Below are 18,482 nucleotides of genomic sequence, written 5' to 3' on the forward strand. Positions count from 1 at the left end.
TTGCTGTAGAAGGAACCTTCTCTGATGATGGCTGAACAAGGCACTGAGTAGAGAAGAATGGCACTGGGAATCACTTTATTGCTATATCCCTTTAGCACAGTCATTCCCAGCCTTCCTAATGCTGCAGCCCTTTAATAGTGATCCTCATGTTGTGGTGACTCTCAGCCATAATATTCTTTCATTGCTACTTCACAACTGTAATTTTGCTACCATTATGAATTGTGATATAAATATCTAACATGCAGGGTATCTGATATGTGACCCTCCAAAGGGGTTGTGACCCACATGTTGGAGACCACAGCTTTAGCAGGACAGTACTATTTGCTTTCCACCTTGGTCCCTGGACTGTCCAGTCTCGGGTTCTTAGCCACCCAAGCAGCATTGAGTATGGGTTCCATCTTGTAAAGTGGCCCTTAACTCGAGTCAGGTATTAGTTGGTTGCTCCCACAAGCTTTGTCCCACTATTTTACCAGCTGTGCATCTTGCAGTCTCTGTGCCTGCTACAATCTACTCTTGTAGATTGAAGGGTTGTTCAATCTCTTGTAGATTGGATTGTTGTTTATTTTTCTTCTTTGGTTGTATTCAGAGTACCTTCCAGTACCATGAATACTTCTCCATGGGGGTGAAGGCTTCAGGTAGATAGGTATCAGCTCGACTTCTCCATGTTCAATGAGTTGTGTAGGTGTTGTTTTCAGTGATAGGGTACTTACCATCAGCTTGTGGAGAGCCATCGATATGGCCTTTACAATATTCTACGTTGTTTGGCATCCCCATGAAACCCCTTTGGCCAAGAACCCAATTAGATATAAACTTTTCCTGTACTAGGAGCTTCATTTGGTGACAAGAGATGTCCAGATGGGGCTCTGTCTCCCCTGTTAGAAATTTTATTAAGATCATATTTGTATATGTATAAATTTTAGGAAGCTTCTCTGTATTAGGTTTACATATGACCCCTCAAATGACCCTTAGTTTTAGATGTCCCTCCATGTATTTATTTCTTCATTCCATTCTTTCCTCCCCATCCCATGTGATCCTCCCATTTCAGTCCCCATGAGCATCTATCTATCCATAACTATCTACGCTATTCCCCCTTCCTAGCAAGATGTATCCTTCCAAGCTAGCCCTTTGCTCACTACCTAACTTCTGTGGTTGTACAGACTGTAGCTTACTTGCTGGTGACTTAATAGTTAACTTTCACATAAAAGTAAATACATACCACATTTGTCTTCCTGAGTCTGAGTTACCTCACTCAGGATTTTTTCTAGTTCCATCCATTTACATACAAATTCCATGATTTCATTTTTTTTAAATGGCTGAGTAATATCCAATTGTGTAAATGGACCACATTTTCTTTATTCATACATTGATGAACATCTAAGTTGTTCCAATTTCTGGCTATTATGAATAAACATGATTAAGCAAGTATCTCTGTAGTAGGATGAAGCATCCTTTGGGTATATGCCCAAAAGTGGTACATCTGGATCTTAAAGTTGATTGATTCCCATTTTTCTGAGGAACCAACACACTAATTTCCATAGTGACTGTACAAATTTGCACTCCCACTAGCAATAGATGAGTGCTCCCCTTGCTCCACATTTTCACCAGCATGAGCTGCCATTTGGATATTCTGATTAGTATAAGATGAAATCTCAAAGTAGTTATGATTAGCATTTTCTTGATTACTAAGGATGTTGAACAGAGAAATAAAACTTTCAAAATAGAATAGAGAGTCCAAGGTGCATTGGGGGTATCACACAGATTGAGGATTGTCTTAGCTAATTTTCTTTAGGTATGAAGGGACACTGTTCCAGCCCATGCTGCTCCATGCTGCCCCATGTTTGAGGGCCAAGTGTTCTGGTCCTTGGGTCAGTAAACAGGGTCTAGCAAGAGAGAGAGTGGGGATGAAGGGGCAAGAGATGTGAAGAATGGAGACAAGACAGAGGGTCTGATCAAGTCCCCTTTATTGGATGGAAATCCTGGATATTTTCATGCTTTATCATGTGCCTTGCAGCCATGGACAAGCAGGGGAACACAGCTGAAGACACTTTACCACGTGTGCCTTGCAGCTGGGGGCACTAAACAACAAAACAAGATGTGTGATAAAAACAAGATGTTTATCAGAGTGTACTCAGCTGTTGTGAGCTGTTGAAAAACAAGTCTCTTGTCAGGGTATATGGCCTGAGATGGCTGCAAAGATGATAGCCGCTTTCTGCTAGGAGTCAGCTCCCAACAGGTCCCCCTTTTTAAATTTTTTTCAAAAAGGAAGGCTGGAAAAACTTACAGAAACTGTGCCTGTCTTAGGTCGGGACAAAGGACCCCAGCCTTCCTTTCCCGTCTTTGGATACTCAACAGCCATTTGGTTGAGCTCCTGTCTTAGGATGGTGAGGCCTCCCAATTAGGGGCAAGGGTATTGAGGTGTTCTCTTAACCGTCATTGACTATCCAGCTTAGTGCATAAGTTAGGGGTTAATGCTCATCAGTCTTGATGACAGAGGTTTTAGAGTCCTCTACTTCCAACCTGTAATAACAAACCTGTATGGGTTTCATTTGAATAGTGTCTATCTGTTGTTGTACAAACGCCATCAATCTGTTGAACAGCATAAACCCAAGAGACAAGAGACTTAACAGTGCCTGAATGATTGGTATAAAATCAACACTCTTTTTTAAGGGCAGCATACAAACTCCCTCCCTGCCCCTGTCGGAGGAGTAAATAGTATGAGCCTCTTCTATTCTGTAGCACTATTTCAGCTATGGAGGATAATGAATTTTACAAATGCATTATAGCAGATTCCATTCTTTCTAAATCTATAGAAGTATGGAACTGATCATAGCTTTGATCTTAACAAAATAAGTAAGGAAATCCCTATCCCTGCCCCCAATCAATTCTAAACCCAAAAAACAACTATAGTAACTGTGGTAATGGGTTCTCTCTTGGGTCTAAACAATGTTCCCCACTAAATCATAAGTCAGGGAACCAAGAGTCCAATAGAGCCATTGTTGAGATGCGGGTGGTGATGTCTCCTTCTGCATTGAGAACTTCCCAAGTAAGGTATGATGGTTGATCTGTTCCAGTTTGAAGGCAATTGTGAAGCATCTTCATGTTTCTTGCAAAGAAAAAATACATTTCTCAGGGGGTTTCTCCTCCCTGGATTTGTTATTATTGTCTATTTGTTTAATCAGTTTTTCTGGCAGCCAGCATGTGGTATCTGCCTTTTGTGAATATAAGCAGACAGAACCTCTTCCTTAGATAAGCACTGGATCTGGCCCATTCCAGGTTCCAGTTAATGGGTCTTTCCAGAGAACTGTTGCAAAATTCTTTTTTGGTATCAGGATGCTAAAATCTATTTGCAGCAGATTTTCCTTCAGAATCCAAAGTTTAAAAAAATTTAAAATAAAGAGCATGTGATGAAGAATATTTCTGGGGGATCCCTTGGTAGGGTACCATTCTCCATTCTTAATTTTTTCAAATTGACATTTAATGGTTTGATGTGCCCTTTCTACCATACCTTGGCCCTGTGGATTATATGGAATACCTGTTTTATGTAGTATTCCCAATTTTTCACAAAATTGGTGGGAACTGGAGCTTATATAACCTGGGCCATTGTCAGTTTTTATCTGTTTAGGCACACCCAATACAGCAATTGTAGCAAGCATATGAGTGATCACATGCTTGCTTGTTTATCCAGATTGTGATGTCGCATAAATAAAACCACTGTATGTATCTACACATACATGTATATATTTTTGCTTTCCAAATTCATTATAAGGAGTAACAACCATTTGGCAGAGACTGTTTGGTACCAGTCCCTTTGGATTTACTCCCAAATGAGGAACTGGTAAAAGTGTACCACATGATTGACATTGTTTAACAATTTGTCTAGCTTGTTCTCTGGTAATTTTAAACATGACCTTTAAAGTTTGAGAATTAAGGTGATGTAACTCATGAGCCTTTATGGCCTGATACAAGTTAGATGGCACATCTGACAAAGTCACTTCTGTGGGTAAGGCCTGAGGTTCCATTTCTGGGGTTAATACTGTGTGGGCAGCAGAACTGAGGTCCAGTTCTGCGCTTCCTGGTGTTGCTTCAACTAAGTTCTGAAAGGGGTTGTTGTTGTTTGCTGGTATGAAACTGACTGCCCCATAAGCCTGTTTTGGCTTGTGTTGGTTCGGGGCCTGGGGATGGCCCCTGTTCCCATTTCCCTGATTATGGGAAAGGGTGTTTCCTTGTGCATCTGTCTTGACTTTACATTCATTAGCCCAATACTTTCCACATTTACAAGGTGGGCATAGCCCAGGCTGTTTTCTGGGCTGTCTCTGGGTTAACTCAATTTTTTGCTTTGCAATATTTTGCAAGGTGTCCAGGCTTGCCACACTTAAAACAGGCCTTTTTGTCTCTACTTGCCAAATAATCTCTTACTGATTGTCCTTGGATGGCAGCCACCATAACTAAGCCCTGTTGGTAGGAGGGCCCTATGTCAGAACAGAGTCTGATATACCGAGTAAGGTCTGTCTTCTTCCTGTAAGTCTAATGGCTGCTTGGCAGGCAGAATTGGCATTTTCATATGCAAGCTGTTTCACATAATCTACACCTGCCTCTGCATTACCAAAAATCCTCCCTGCTGTTGTCATTAATCGATGAAAAAAATCAGAAAATTGTTCATGAGGCCCTTGTCTGACTGCTGTCAAAGATGCACCAGGGTCTCCCTTTACCGGGAGTTTACACCAAGCCTTCATGGCTGCATTTTGAACTTGAGTGAATAAGTCTGGGTCATATTGTATCTGGTTATCACTAGAAGCAAATTATCCTTCTCCTACTAAAGCATCAAAGGACCAACCATTGCCTGCTTGAATGTTTCTTCTAGCTGTTTCTTTACAATTCTCATGATACTCTGATTTTCAAATAAGATGATCACCACCATTAAGAACTGCTCTCCCTAAAGTATTCCAATCGCCAGGAGTCAGCCACTCCTCTGCTGCAGATTCTAAGATTGCAAGAGTAAAAGGAGCAGTGGCACCATATTATGACACTGCACTTTTTTAATTCTTTAATGATTTGAAAATTAAACCCTGTATGATGTTTCCAAGTAACCCCTTGAGTGTCTCTGGTCTCTGATACAGGGAAAACCTTAGCCTCTCCCTCCTCTGGCTGATCTGTGGCTAAACTAAGGTCAGAGGATAGGGCTGTCTTTGGACTCTGGGTTGAGGAACTTGAGAACCTGGGTGATTTTCACAGTTGGTCTTACCCTCTCAAGACATCTTCCCTGTCTTTAATTTTTGTAGCTGATTAATTAAGTCCTGATATTCTTTATCTAACTCTATTTGTTGTTTAAGGAGTGAAATTTGTTGTTTAAGGGGAGAAAATTTTTCCTGTAACTCCTTTCTGGGATCTACAACCACCATCCCCATAGAAGGAGTATCTGGAGGTGGAGGCACATAGGGAGGGAGTATTTAGGAAGAGGGCCATTCAGGGTTGTAATATTTGGCTGGATCTTCCTCTAGGTCATCCCAGTCTGACTCTGACAAATCATTATCAACCTTTGGTTGTATTTTGGATTCTAATTTTGGATATATGCATTTCTTTTTCTTTTGAACATGAAACACAGTATTCAAACAATGAAACAAAAGCAGACAATTGACACACATGAACAGCAAACAACAAAACAAAAACAGAGAGTTGAGTTCAGGCTGACTTATTTCTTGCCCCATTTTCATTACTATGACTTACTGGTCTCAACACAGCAGTTTCCTGTGGCGATCACCTTCTGAATTTTTGGTCAGCCCTTCTTCTAGTAACATCACTCACTGGGTCTCTCATTCTCACTGCCTCTAGTTGAGTACCAGAGGCTCTGGTCCACACTCCACATTGTATTTCATATATCCCAGCCCACAGTGCCCCATGTTGGGGGCCATGTGCTCCAGTCTGAGGGTCAGTAAACAGGGTCTATCGAGAAGAAGAGTGAGGATGGAGGGGCAAGTGATTTGAAGAATGGAGACAAGACAGAGGGTCTGATCAAGACCCCTTTATTGAAAGAAAATCCTGGATATTTATATACTTTTCCATGTGCCTTGCAGCCATGGATAAGAAGGGGAACACAGCTAAAGACACTTTACCACACATGCCTTGCAGCTGGGGGCACTAAACAACAAAACAAGATATGTGAAAAAAACAAAATGTTTATCAGAGTGTGCTCAGCTGTTATGGGCTGTTGAAAAACAAGTCTCTTGTCAGGGTATATGGCTCGAGATGGCTGCAAAGATGACAGCTGCTTTCTGCTAGGAGTTGGCTCCCAACAGGACACCATGATAAAGAAAACAAGGAAGTGTTATAGACCAGAGGGTTAGTCCAAGGCTAAAAGAACAGAGGTATGGTGTGGCAAGCAGGAAGGCAGGCACAGCATTGGAACAATAGCTGAGAGCTTACATGCTTCCCAAGCAGTTCCACCAAGTCAAACTATTTAATATATTGATCCTATTGGGGCCAGTTTCATTCAAACTACCACAAAGGTGGGACCAGAGCCAGTTTAAAAAGACCCATACTAAACTAACTGATGGCAGCTCCAGGTTCTAAGAGTGAAGCTTCCTACTTGCAGGTTTACCCTGAGAACCCATAACAAGGCTTAAAACACTTGTATCTAGAGGAACAATGTCTTAGGCAGTGCCACAAAGTGTGGGAATTTGCTCTAAGCCATACACTAGAATGAGTAGTACCCTGGAAAAAGAACAGGCAGTAGCAAGCACTTAACAGTCTCCAAGATGCACACCAGGGGAAAGGTTTCCAGAAGCCCTTTTCAGTATCCAGAGACTGTAATTAAGAAGTATAATGTCTACTTTACAAGCCACATCCTTGATTATGAAGCACACATCATAAAGATCCACATTAGAAGTGTGTGTAATAACACTGTTTTAGTTTCAGTTCTATTGCTATAAAATATCCTGCCAAAAGCAAGATATTTCTCCTCTCTTAAGGGAGAAATGATTTATTCAGCTTTCATTTCTAGACCAGAACTGGAGGGAAGCCAAAGCAGGAACTTGAATCACCTGGTCACATGCAGTCAAAAGCAAAGAGAAAATAAATATATGCATGCCTACCATTTAGCTCTTAGGCAGTCCATGACCCAAACCTAGGGAATGGTGCCACATAAAGTGTGATACGCCTTCCCACATCAAGTAATATAATGAAAACAATCTCCCCACAGGTCAACCTGTTCTGGATAATTTCTCATTAGCATTCCCTTTCCAGGTTATTCTAGACTGTGTCAAGTACAAGTTGGCAAAACTATCCATCGCAATCACAAATTTTCTGCTCTCATCAGACTCTCACCAGAAGATCCCCCAAAACTATCAAAAAAGGAAAGGCAAGACAGCAAATTGACAGGATCTTCACCAGCCCAAGGCAAATGATGTCCTATAGACATTTGGCACATGTTCTCTGAAGAGTAACTGCATAAAGACAGATGCTACTTGTCTTAGATAAGGTTTTATTGCTGTGAAGCGACACCATGACCAAGGCAACTCATATAAAAGTAAACATTTAATTGGAGCTTGTTTATTGTTTCAGAAGTTTAGTCCATTATCATCATGATAGGAAGCAAGGTAGCATGAAGAGAGACATGGTACTTGAGGAGTCTAGAGTTCTATGTTCTGATTCAAAGGCATCCAAGAGAGGACTATCTTCTTCAGGCTACTAGCAGGAGCCTCTCTTTTCTAAACTGGGTAAAGCCTGAACACTAGAAGCTCTCAAACCCTGCTTACACTGTGACACACTTCCTACAACAAGGCCATACCTATTGCAACCTCTTAATAGTGTCACTTTCCCACGGGCCAAGTGTATTCAAACCACCACACTACTTAATATCTAGTTTTAATTTTGCACACTGAGTGGTACTTCACTGTTCTCCGTTTCTTAATATCTCTGTGTGAATTTGTATGATGTATGTACATGTATGTGTGTATGTATGCATCTATGTATGTGAATGTGAGGACAGGTGTCACAGTGTATCTGTGAAGTCAGAGAACAACTGTGGTAGTCAGTCCTCACCTTCTACCTTGTTTGAGACCATGTCTGTTGTTCACTGCTGCATTCACTGGGCTAGCTAATGCACAAGGCTCAAGGGGTTCCCCTGTATCCATCTCTCATCCCACCATAAAAGAACTGAGACTACAAATATATGTTACAATGCCTGGCTCTACATGGGTTCTGGGGATTTGAACTTGAGTCCTCATACCTGTGTGGCAGGTTGTTTACCTACTAAGTTCTTTTCCCTGTTTGTTCTCTGTGTGTCTCTCTCTGTGTTTCTCTCCATGTCTCTCTGTGTGTCTCTCTCTGTCTCTTTCTGTCTGTGTCTCTGTCTGTCTCTTTCTGTCTGTGTTTCTGTCTCTGTCTGTCTCTTTCTCTCTGAAATCCTTCAAAAAACAATGAGACTTTCCTTGTCTCAGCCATCTGCATGTTAGTATTATATTACTGCATTTTTAACCCTTCTCTTTTTACTTCCTGTGTTTACTTTAATATTCATCAGTAATGTTACTCAGCTTACTTTCTTTATGTGCAGCCCTTAGTACATACTATATGTATGTCTTAGTATGTTCTATTCTGTCATTGTTTCTTTACAGAGAGGAAGTGAAGGAATCCTATACACTGAAGAGGAAAAATAAGTTCACCTGTGAAGCAGAAACACTGGATAGAATATTCAATAATCAAACAAGAAATAGGAAAGTTTCAAACATTACAAAAACAACAAAATGACGCAAATTAATACACCTTTCTATAATGATTCTAAATTTTAGTTAGTGCTCTCAGTTCTCCAATCAAAAGACACAGACTAGCACATTCAAAACAGAACCCACCTATTTGTTCTCTACAAGGAATCCTCCTCAGTGGCAAAGACAAAGAGAGCCTCAGGGTAAAATGTGCAAAAATGTCCAAGTAAATGAGACTTGAAAGCAAGCAGGTGTAGCCATGTTAAATGTCAGACAAAATAGACTTCAAACCAAATTTAGTCAACAGAAAAAAAAACAAGGTTACTTCATATTGATTAAGTAAATAGTCCATGAAGGGGGTGTTATCATTCTAAACATGCATGTGCAAAACATAACAATATTTTTCTATATTATATTTATTTATTTACTTTTATTAAGTCATTTATTTACTTTATATCCCAATCCAACTTCCTCTTCTTTTCCCTGCTTCTCCCTTTTACCCCTCTCATCCACCTCTCCTCTCTTTCTCCTCAGAAAAGGGAGGCCTCCCACGAATATCAACCAGCTTTGGTATATCAAGCTTCAGTAAAACTAGGCTCATCTTCTCCTTTTAAGGCTAGACAAGGAAGCCCAGTTAAGGAGAAGGGAACCAAAGGTAGATAAGAGTCAGGAACAGACCCTGCTCCCACTATTAAGAGTCCCCCATGAAGACCAGCTGCTCAGTGTTACATATCTGCATAGGGCCTAAGTCAGTCATTTGCATGCTCTCTGGTCAGCAGTTTGGTCTCTGTGAGCCCTTATCAACCAGGTTAGTGAATTCTGTGGATTTTATTGGTTGTGTCCTTGACACCTCTGGCTCCTAATCCTTCCTCCCCTTCTTCCACAGGATTCCTCAAGCTCTGCCTCATGTTTGGCTGTGGGTCTCCGTATCTGTTTCCATCGGTTACTAGTTGAAGCCTCTCTGATGACAGTTTTGCTAGGCTCCTGTCTGCAAGCATAGCAGAGTATCATCAGCAGTGTCAGGGGTGGGCTCCCTCTCGTGGCACGGGTCTCAAGCTGGGTGAGTCATTGGTCGGCCATTCCCTCGGTCTCTGTTCTATCTTTACCCCTAAACATCTTGTAGGCAGGACAAATTGTGGGTCAAAAGTTTTCTGGCTGGGTTTGTGTCCCCATCCCTCCATTGGAAGTCTTTCCTGGTTATGAGAACTCTCAGCTCCTCCTGCACCATGCCTGCCTAGATGCTGCCATGTCCCCACCTTGATGATCATGGACTGAGCCTCTGAACCTGTAAGCCAGCCCCAATTAAATGTTGTCCTTATAAGACTTGCCTTGGTCATGGTGTCTGTTCACAGCAGTAAAATCCTAACTAAGACATTGGGTGTTGTTCACCTTATTTTTGAGGCAGGGTTTTCCCCCAAACATGGAGCTTACCTATTAATTAGACTGTCTACCAATGAGCTCCAAGGTTTCACCATCACCACTTCTCCCCTAGACACTGCACCCCACCCCCACTTTCACTGCATACTGGAGCTACTACATACATGCTGCCACACTCAGCTTTTACACAGATGCTGAAGAATCTAACTTGGGTTTTCATGCTTATATACAGATGCTTTACTAACTGAACCTTCTCCTGAGGTCCCCACTTTTTTTTAAGTTTACTTTACTTTAATTTTATTTTATTTTTACTTATTCACTTTACATCTTTCTCACTGCCCCCCATCACCCTTATCACACACAATCCTTCACCCATCACCACTCCCCTTCTCCTCTGAGTGATTTGGGGTTCCTTTTGGTATCCACACCCTTTTACTTCAAGTCTCTGCAAGGCTAGGCTCATTCTCTGCCACTGAGGCCAGACAAGGCAGCCCAGCTACAAGAACATATCTCACGTACAGGCAACAGCGTTTAGAATAACCCCTGCACCAGCTGTTCAGGACCCACATGAAGTCCAAGCTGCACATCTGCTACATATGTGTGGGAAGGCCTAGGTCTAGTCCATGTATGTTCTTTGGTTGATGGTTCAGTCTCTGAGAGCCTCAGGGGTCAAGGTGGTTGACTCTGTTGGTCTTCCTGTGGAGTCCCTGTCCCCTTCAGGGCCAGCAATCCTTCCCAAGATCCCCACTTTGACTTTTCAACCTTACTGAGTCAGCCTGAGGTGCATCCCTTTAGTAATTATTAGGGAGTTGTTTAAAATAATATGAAGTTAGAGGCAGATTTTTTCCCCCTACATTCCAAAGGTGGCTTACTCTATTTACACTTAACAGACAGATAATACCTTTGATCTTAGCTCTACCTTTCACTTTATATTTTATGCTTTTAATACTTTTTTATATTTTTGTGTGTGATTTGGGTTTCTCTGGTTTTGTGGGGGGCTCTACATCTGCAATAAATTTCTAGTTTTAAATTTTATGCTTTTGAATAATACATTTAATCTACTTTTTAAATTTATCGATCAACCTTAAACAGTGTCTATAAACTTTCTTAAGGAAGATGAAGCAATTATCTTATGTACCCATTCTCTCAAATTTACACATCCCCCCCCCCCATATATACTGGTGTGGTTTGTTATATAGCTATGTTAAATTATCCTGGTATTATCTTTATGCACTAAAATGATGTACTTAAACATTTATGGGTTGAGCTATCACACTGTAGCATCTACAGCAGAATGCAGGGAGAGAAGCAGAGACATGTACACTCGCCCCCAGCACTACTTCTTTCCGACCTCACAATCGCTGTGCTGGCATCATTATTTCTATGCTGTTACAATTTATAACCTTCACATTCTCTTCTAAACTCCTAATTTCCTGTTGCTCAGCCTTGGTGCTGTATCTAAATCATTTCACTGCTCACCTCAGTATTCAAATTCCCTGTACTCTTTGTGTTTATTTAGCCCCCATTGCTTACTTAGCTAGATTTTATAATCAAAGACATATTTTTCCCAAAAAGCTAGTGTATACCACATTTCTGATTTATTTTACGTACCAAAAATAATCTATTCGTTTCCTCCAAATCCAAATGATGTTTAGCAGAGTATGAGAATCCCAGAGCATCCTTATTTCCCTGAAGACTTTGTAACAGTTACCATGTCATTTGCCAGTATTCCTGCTATGAGATTTAATGCTGATTTGACTTTCCCAGAATCTAGGTGGATCTGCTCATTTACTCAGCAAATACTAGAAAGAAGCTTACTGTGTAGTTGGTACTATTTTAACCACAAGGTCTATAATTAGATTCTTTGTTTGTTTGTTTGTTTGTTTAATTTGAGACAAGGTCTCATGCAGCTCAGCCACTATAATAAAAGATGACCTTGAACTTCTCTTGTCTGGACTTTCAGGATTACAGATGTGCACATCACACTTAGTTTTATATGATACCGTGGATCAAATGCAGGATTTTACACATGCTTTGCAAACAATCTACCAACTGAGTTTCATCGCTATTCTCCCCATACCACCCACCCACAGGACAGTTTCCTTAGTCTTGAGACCCAAAAACACTTTCACAATTGTCCTAAGACAAGAGGACCCAGTATTCACCCCCAATTCACTGAATCAAGTTTTCTTTGTGGTGCTTTAAAATGAAAAACATCGGAACACTTTAGAAAGTAGTTAACTAGTTCCATTCCTTCTGTTTGAAATTCAAATCATGGTTTAACCTGTCTTCTTATGTATACTGTCCACTTTCCTTTTGTTTTCTTTTTCTCTAAAACAGCTGAAGTCCGTTTTCAAAGTTTCAACTTTCTTTAAAAATAGTCTCTTTAAAACTCCAAGGTATCTCTAAAACTCCAAAATCTCTCTAAAACTCCGACAATGTAAATAACTCAGTATCTAGTGTCTGGGATTCTCTCATGATGCTGTAAGAGCCAAAGAATTTCATTTCTCCAACATACACATCTTGTGTCTAGGATCAGGCTGGTCCCAATCCACAGCTACTACTGACCTTGCTAATGACCCCATTATATTGGCTGGCATCTCCAAACGCTCGAGTCTTTACTGCAATTGGGCTGCACCTCCACCAATAGCCTCTCCTAGAATCTCTCCTAGACTCTGACTCTGTTACATGATGCAAATCCTCTCTCTCTCCATGACCACTTCAATCTTGAGGATTTTTTCTGCAGCTGAGGGCACACGTTCATCAAGGGCCTTTCCTAGCCTATCACAGTGCCAAGCCTCAGATGCCTCCATGACTCTGCCATGACTTCAAAACCTGAAAACCTCTTTCACATTACCAAGTAAGGTGCAAGCACAGGTACAGCCTTGGACCCTTCTGGACCACAGCTTCTGTGTGCTGACCGTGAGGAAACATTTCCAAGATTTTGCCTCAATGATGTTTGTCTCTTAGTCACTGCTAATTTCTCAGTTCCAGCTAACCAGCATCAAGTGTCCCAACAAAGCAAAGGTTTCACTTTAGTGGTTCTTAATCAAAATATCATACAGTCCCAACATAGTACTTAAGGGACTATCAAACTTCTCTCTGAAGACTCTACAGGAAGACCAACAGAGTCAACTAGTGTGGATCTTCAGGGACTCCCAGAGACTGAATCACCAACCCAAGAGTGAGCATGGACTGATCCTAGCCACCCCCCTCACATATGTAGCAGATGTGCAACTTGGTCTTCATATAGGTCCTTTAACAGCTGGAGCGGAGGCTGTCCCTGAACCTCTTGCCTGCCTGTGGATCTGATTCCCCAAACTGGGTCTCCTTGTCTCGTCTCAGTGGGAAAAGATGCACCTAGTCCCACGACTTGATATGCCAGGGTAGGATGACATGGGGTAGGGGGTTTCCCCTTCTCATAGGATAAGGGGAAGGGGGATGGGAGAAGGACCTGTGTGAGAGGTGCACTGGGAGGAGAGGTGGGGGACATAATGAAATGTAAAGTAAGTGAATAAATAATTAAGAAAAAAAATTCCCTCTGAAATTTCACAAGCCAGGCCTCCATTGTCTGCACTGCCCTCAGCATTATCTTCTTATTTCCCACAATAGCTCATTAAGCTCTGAACACTTAATAGCTTTTCCAACCCAGAGTTCCAAAGTCCTTTCACAATCCACCTCCATACAGGGTCAAGACTGTCACAGCCACACCCCACTCATGATACCAATTTCTACATTAGTTACAGTTACTGTATCTGTGATGAAACACCATGACCAAAATCAACTTGGGTAGGAAAGAGTTTATTTTCAGTTTATAGTTTGACATCAGAGAACATCATGGAATAAGGAGATAACCAGCCCTCCTACACAGCCTCTGTGTCAGTTCCTGATTCCAGGTTCCTGCCCTGTTTGACATCCTTCAGTGATGGACTATAATATGAAACCATAAGCTGAAATAAATCCTTCCCTCCCAAAGTTGAATTTGGTCATGGTGGTTCACTGTAGCAGTAGAAACACTAATACCTGCTTCCTTTTAGAATGAGCACAAAAATCAGTGGCCTATGCTCAAGTTGTCTATAAGGAAACATGTCATTAACTATAATTTGATCAAAGCTGACTCCTTGAGCATGTCAGGAACACATTAGCATTTGGAAATTAAGAGTGTAGACTTGGCCTTAGATTCGGGCCTGGAACTGACTAGTAAGCTTGGGGTAAAAATAGCCCCCTCATCATAGGTAACTACAAGAATGATCTGAATTGGTACATGTAATCAGTTACCTGGCACTGACTAAACTCTTGGCAACTATCAGCTACAGTTATAGTCAACATTGTAATTAACAGTGTTATTATTCCACAATATTCCAGTGTGTTTCTGCAAAAATTACTGCATTTTTCTCTTATTCCCATCTGGACCGCAGTGTCAGTGCGGAATATGGACTTAAGAGTTTCTAGTTAGAGGACATTGGGAAAGCCCTCTGAGCTCTGCCTATTATTGGAGAATAGTCCTGTACATGTGGACTGTCCAGCCTGCAACCATTTTTGGCATCCTCGGGAATCAGGGCCAAATGGCCCTATATTTAGAAGCAATTCTTTCTAGTTAGGACTTGTGTCTGTCTCCTGGTTTCATTAAAGATAGACCCTTTTGTTAGACTCGTGTTGCTTTCAGCTGGTATTAGCGACCAGAGCTCAGCACAGTTATATCTTTATGCTGCTATCTTCAAGCAAAAGCTCTTAATACTTTTAAATCCAGGAATATTTTTAAATAAGTAAGAGACTGGTAAGCGCCTCTTTTTCCACTGAAGCTTAAATATGAAGACATTATAAGAAGGATTTAAGAGTTTTTAATGCACTGTTCATAAAAGGATAGTTTAAACCTTAAAATCAGTTCCTAGGGGAGATTATTAAATCTTATTCCAATTTTGTACTTATGACTAAATATTTTCTTTATTTAGAAAACGGTTTTGGATGTGAAACAGAAATACGGTGATAATACAAAATCATGGTAAATAAATAAATTTCAGGTTGTTATTTAAAGTGTCCATAAAATTTTAATGAAAAATAAATATATCTTATGGCTTGAATAAATCTCTTTGAATATGCATGTTAATATAGATTTTTAATGTATGTTTTTCAAATAATATAAACCTATTTCTACAATTCTTGCTCATAGTTTGAATTGTGAATTTAATTTTCCCTCTAATGCCTGTCTTGATTATTATATTAAAAGAATAATATAGCAAAGCCAGTTCGATGTTAGCTTTTATTGTCATGTTAAGAGGTGACTATGATGTCTTGTCACATTTTTAAGTAAACTGAAACTATGTTTAGAAATGCTCTTTTCACAGCACCCTCTTGAGGTAGGATAGATCATTGCTCCTACTTCTCAGATAAGGATACTGAGACTTAGAGGGTTAAATCGAGTGCCTGTCATAACTAGTACCTAAGATATTTACCAAGACACATCAGCTCAAAGTCCATGATCCTGAACATGTAACATGTGAGACTCCCATCTTTTGATGCCGCCTCTCCTAATAATGCAGACAGAACAATAGTCACTTTATCGAGGACGAAAGAAAAAAAATTAACTCAAGAAATGGATTCAAGGTCACCCAGTTCTGAAGAGAAACTTAAAACTAATGTCATTTTCATTACAGCTCTTGAAAATTAGGAAACTGAACATATATGTCCCAGAGCACAGAGCAAGTGAGGAACATCTAATCGATACTGCTCGATTCGCTTATAATTCATTGAAGCCTATTTTCCCTGTCCTAAGCAGTAGAAGCAAGACACTCAGAAATGCTTTTTTCCAGGGGTTGCTAAATCTTCCAGAGCTTCACTGAATCTCCAAAACAAATGGTCATCTGGCTATTAAGCAGAGGGAGAAAGGGATTGCTCTGCCCAACAGCACATATAAACTGAATTTTTGAGGTATAATAAATACTTTCTCCTTGAAGATTTTTTTTTAAATTAGGTTGCTGAAGTTCAAAGAGACAAATATAGCTCTCTGCTCCTCAGCATTGGATGTTAATCATAAAGTGCATCTTTGTTTTAAAACCCCATGAATGTCAGAATAGGATACTATCTAGCATCAGCTCTTAAATAGAGTATTCAGTTTGAAACTTTGACAAATGATTCTCTAGTTTTGTTCCTCTTTGTTGAGAAAAAAACAGTGGCCTTCTGGGACAGATCTTTAAGGTATTTCCCTGAGATTTATGTGGCACAGAAAGCTTCCAAAGACAAATCAATATATCCAAGCAGAGCCTTCTAATATAATCACACTGATGGAGAAGAGGGTTCCATTGCCACAGATCTGTCATCTTTCCTCTCCCTGTGTGAAGCTGCCTAAAGTTTTTATGCTCCCCAAAACAAAGCTCTGGAGGACACTTTTCATCCATGTTTGATATTAACAGAATTCCATGCAATCAGTCATCCCTGTAGTAACAAACTTTCTCTTAGGAAACCACTCAAGTCATAAGTCGATAGAAGAGATAGCAGACAGAAAGCAAACCTACTGAAGAAACATGGACCTGAATTATGCCCTTAGAACTTGTTGTGAACATAAAGTACACACAAAGTGAACCTTTAAAATTTTGTTAAATCCTAAAACCTGTAGTCCCTAATTGCTGTAGTTACATTGTTCTACGCTGTTTCTGAAGGAAGGCTTACTAATATGATTATTAGGGGTTGAGTTCTCATAGGCCCTATCTTCAACAACCTCCAGTTCCAGATGTGCACATCCCAGCTACTGGGCCCCACTGGTATCTTTCCATTGAATACCACTGTCTCACTTCATCTTTAAAGAAGCTAAGAAGCACCCTGATTAAAATTTCCCTAGTGCTTGGCAGTGAAATAGAGTAAGATGGTGTGATTGTTAGCTTAAATTTCAACTTGACACAAACTGGAATCAGAGAATCTCAATGAAGGACTTTCCAATTGGCCTGTGGAAATATCTGTGGGAGGATATACTGAGAAAGTTAACCAATGTGTAAAGATGCAGCCTACTGTGGGCAGCACAATTCCCTAGGCAGGGGATACTGAACTGTACAGTAGTGAGGAAAGCAAATTGAGCACAAGCAACAAAGTGATCTTTAGTTTAAACAAATTAAAAGGACATCTAGAGATTGGACATTGGTAAGTAAATGAAACAAGACTGTCTTAGTTAAGGTTTTATTGATGTGAAAAGATACCATGACCACGAAATCTCTTATAAATGAAAATATATAATTGGGGTTGGAGTACAGTTTCAGAGGTTTTAGTCTATTATAGTCACGATGAGAAGCATGATGGCATGAAGGCAGACATGGTGCTGGAGCTGAGAATTCTACATCTGGATTCACAGACAGCAGAATAAGACTATATACAACACTGAGCATATCTTGAGCATAGGAGACCTCAAGTCCCACCCCCACAGTGACACAGTTCCTCTAACAAGGCCATACTCACTCCAACAAGGCCATACCTCCTAGTAGTGCTACTCCCTGTAGGTCAAGCATTCAAACACATGAGTCTATGGGGCCATACCTATTCAAACCACCACAAAGCATAGAGTCATACCCAGAAAAGAGATTATGTGAAGATACAAGGAGAGCCTGGACATCTACCATGTATACAGAGAGTTCTCAGAAGAAGACAATACTGCCAATACAGATTTCTGAACTTCATAGCTATTTAGTCTATGCCATTGTGTTATGGCAACTGAGCAAACAAATACACTATAATGAATTAGTTTTGAATCAGTTAACAAATAAGAGAGATAGGTGCAACATTTGATCTTTATGTTATTGAGAAGCTGATCTGAGACTACAGCTTTTGACCAACTATCTATCAATAGTAATGACATTGAATTAATCACCTCAAAGCAGCAGGCCTGTTCTGGGAGAAGCAGTAAGAAGGAGCTCCTAGGACCAGCAACATCTGAAATGTCTACAAAGACACAAAACATTCAGGAAAGAAGAAAACTCTCCCAGGGAGGGAAAAGTGATAGGAGAGGAACTAGTATGTTCTGCCCCGTTTTTTGTCATTCTCCATTTCTTTATGTTGGGTAGGAGTAGAAGGCCAAAGGATAGGAAATAAGTATTTTCATGGTCCTACAATTCTATCTTTAATGGATCTCAAGTTTTATTATCATGCCCTCCTTAAAGACACAAGATCAACCCTGGCCATCATCACTTAGACATGTCATATAGGCAACTAATGTAACAGAACAAGACCTCACTTTCTCATCTTCATTGTGATTGTGCTTCTATGGCTCTTCTTTTCTTAGACATCACTGTCTAATCTTGGACAAGATAGTTACCTAATGTCTTGGTTTCTTTTCTGATGCTATGATGAAACACCATGACCAGAGCAACTTGGAGAAGATAGAGTTAATCTGGGCTTACAGTTTCAGAAAGTTAGAGTCAACAGTGG

This window comes from Arvicanthis niloticus, chromosome 19 (genome assembly GCF_011762505.2).
Source record: "Arvicanthis niloticus isolate mArvNil1 chromosome 19, mArvNil1.pat.X, whole genome shotgun sequence".
In the NCBI taxonomy this organism is placed as follows: domain Eukaryota; kingdom Metazoa; phylum Chordata; class Mammalia; order Rodentia; family Muridae; genus Arvicanthis; species Arvicanthis niloticus.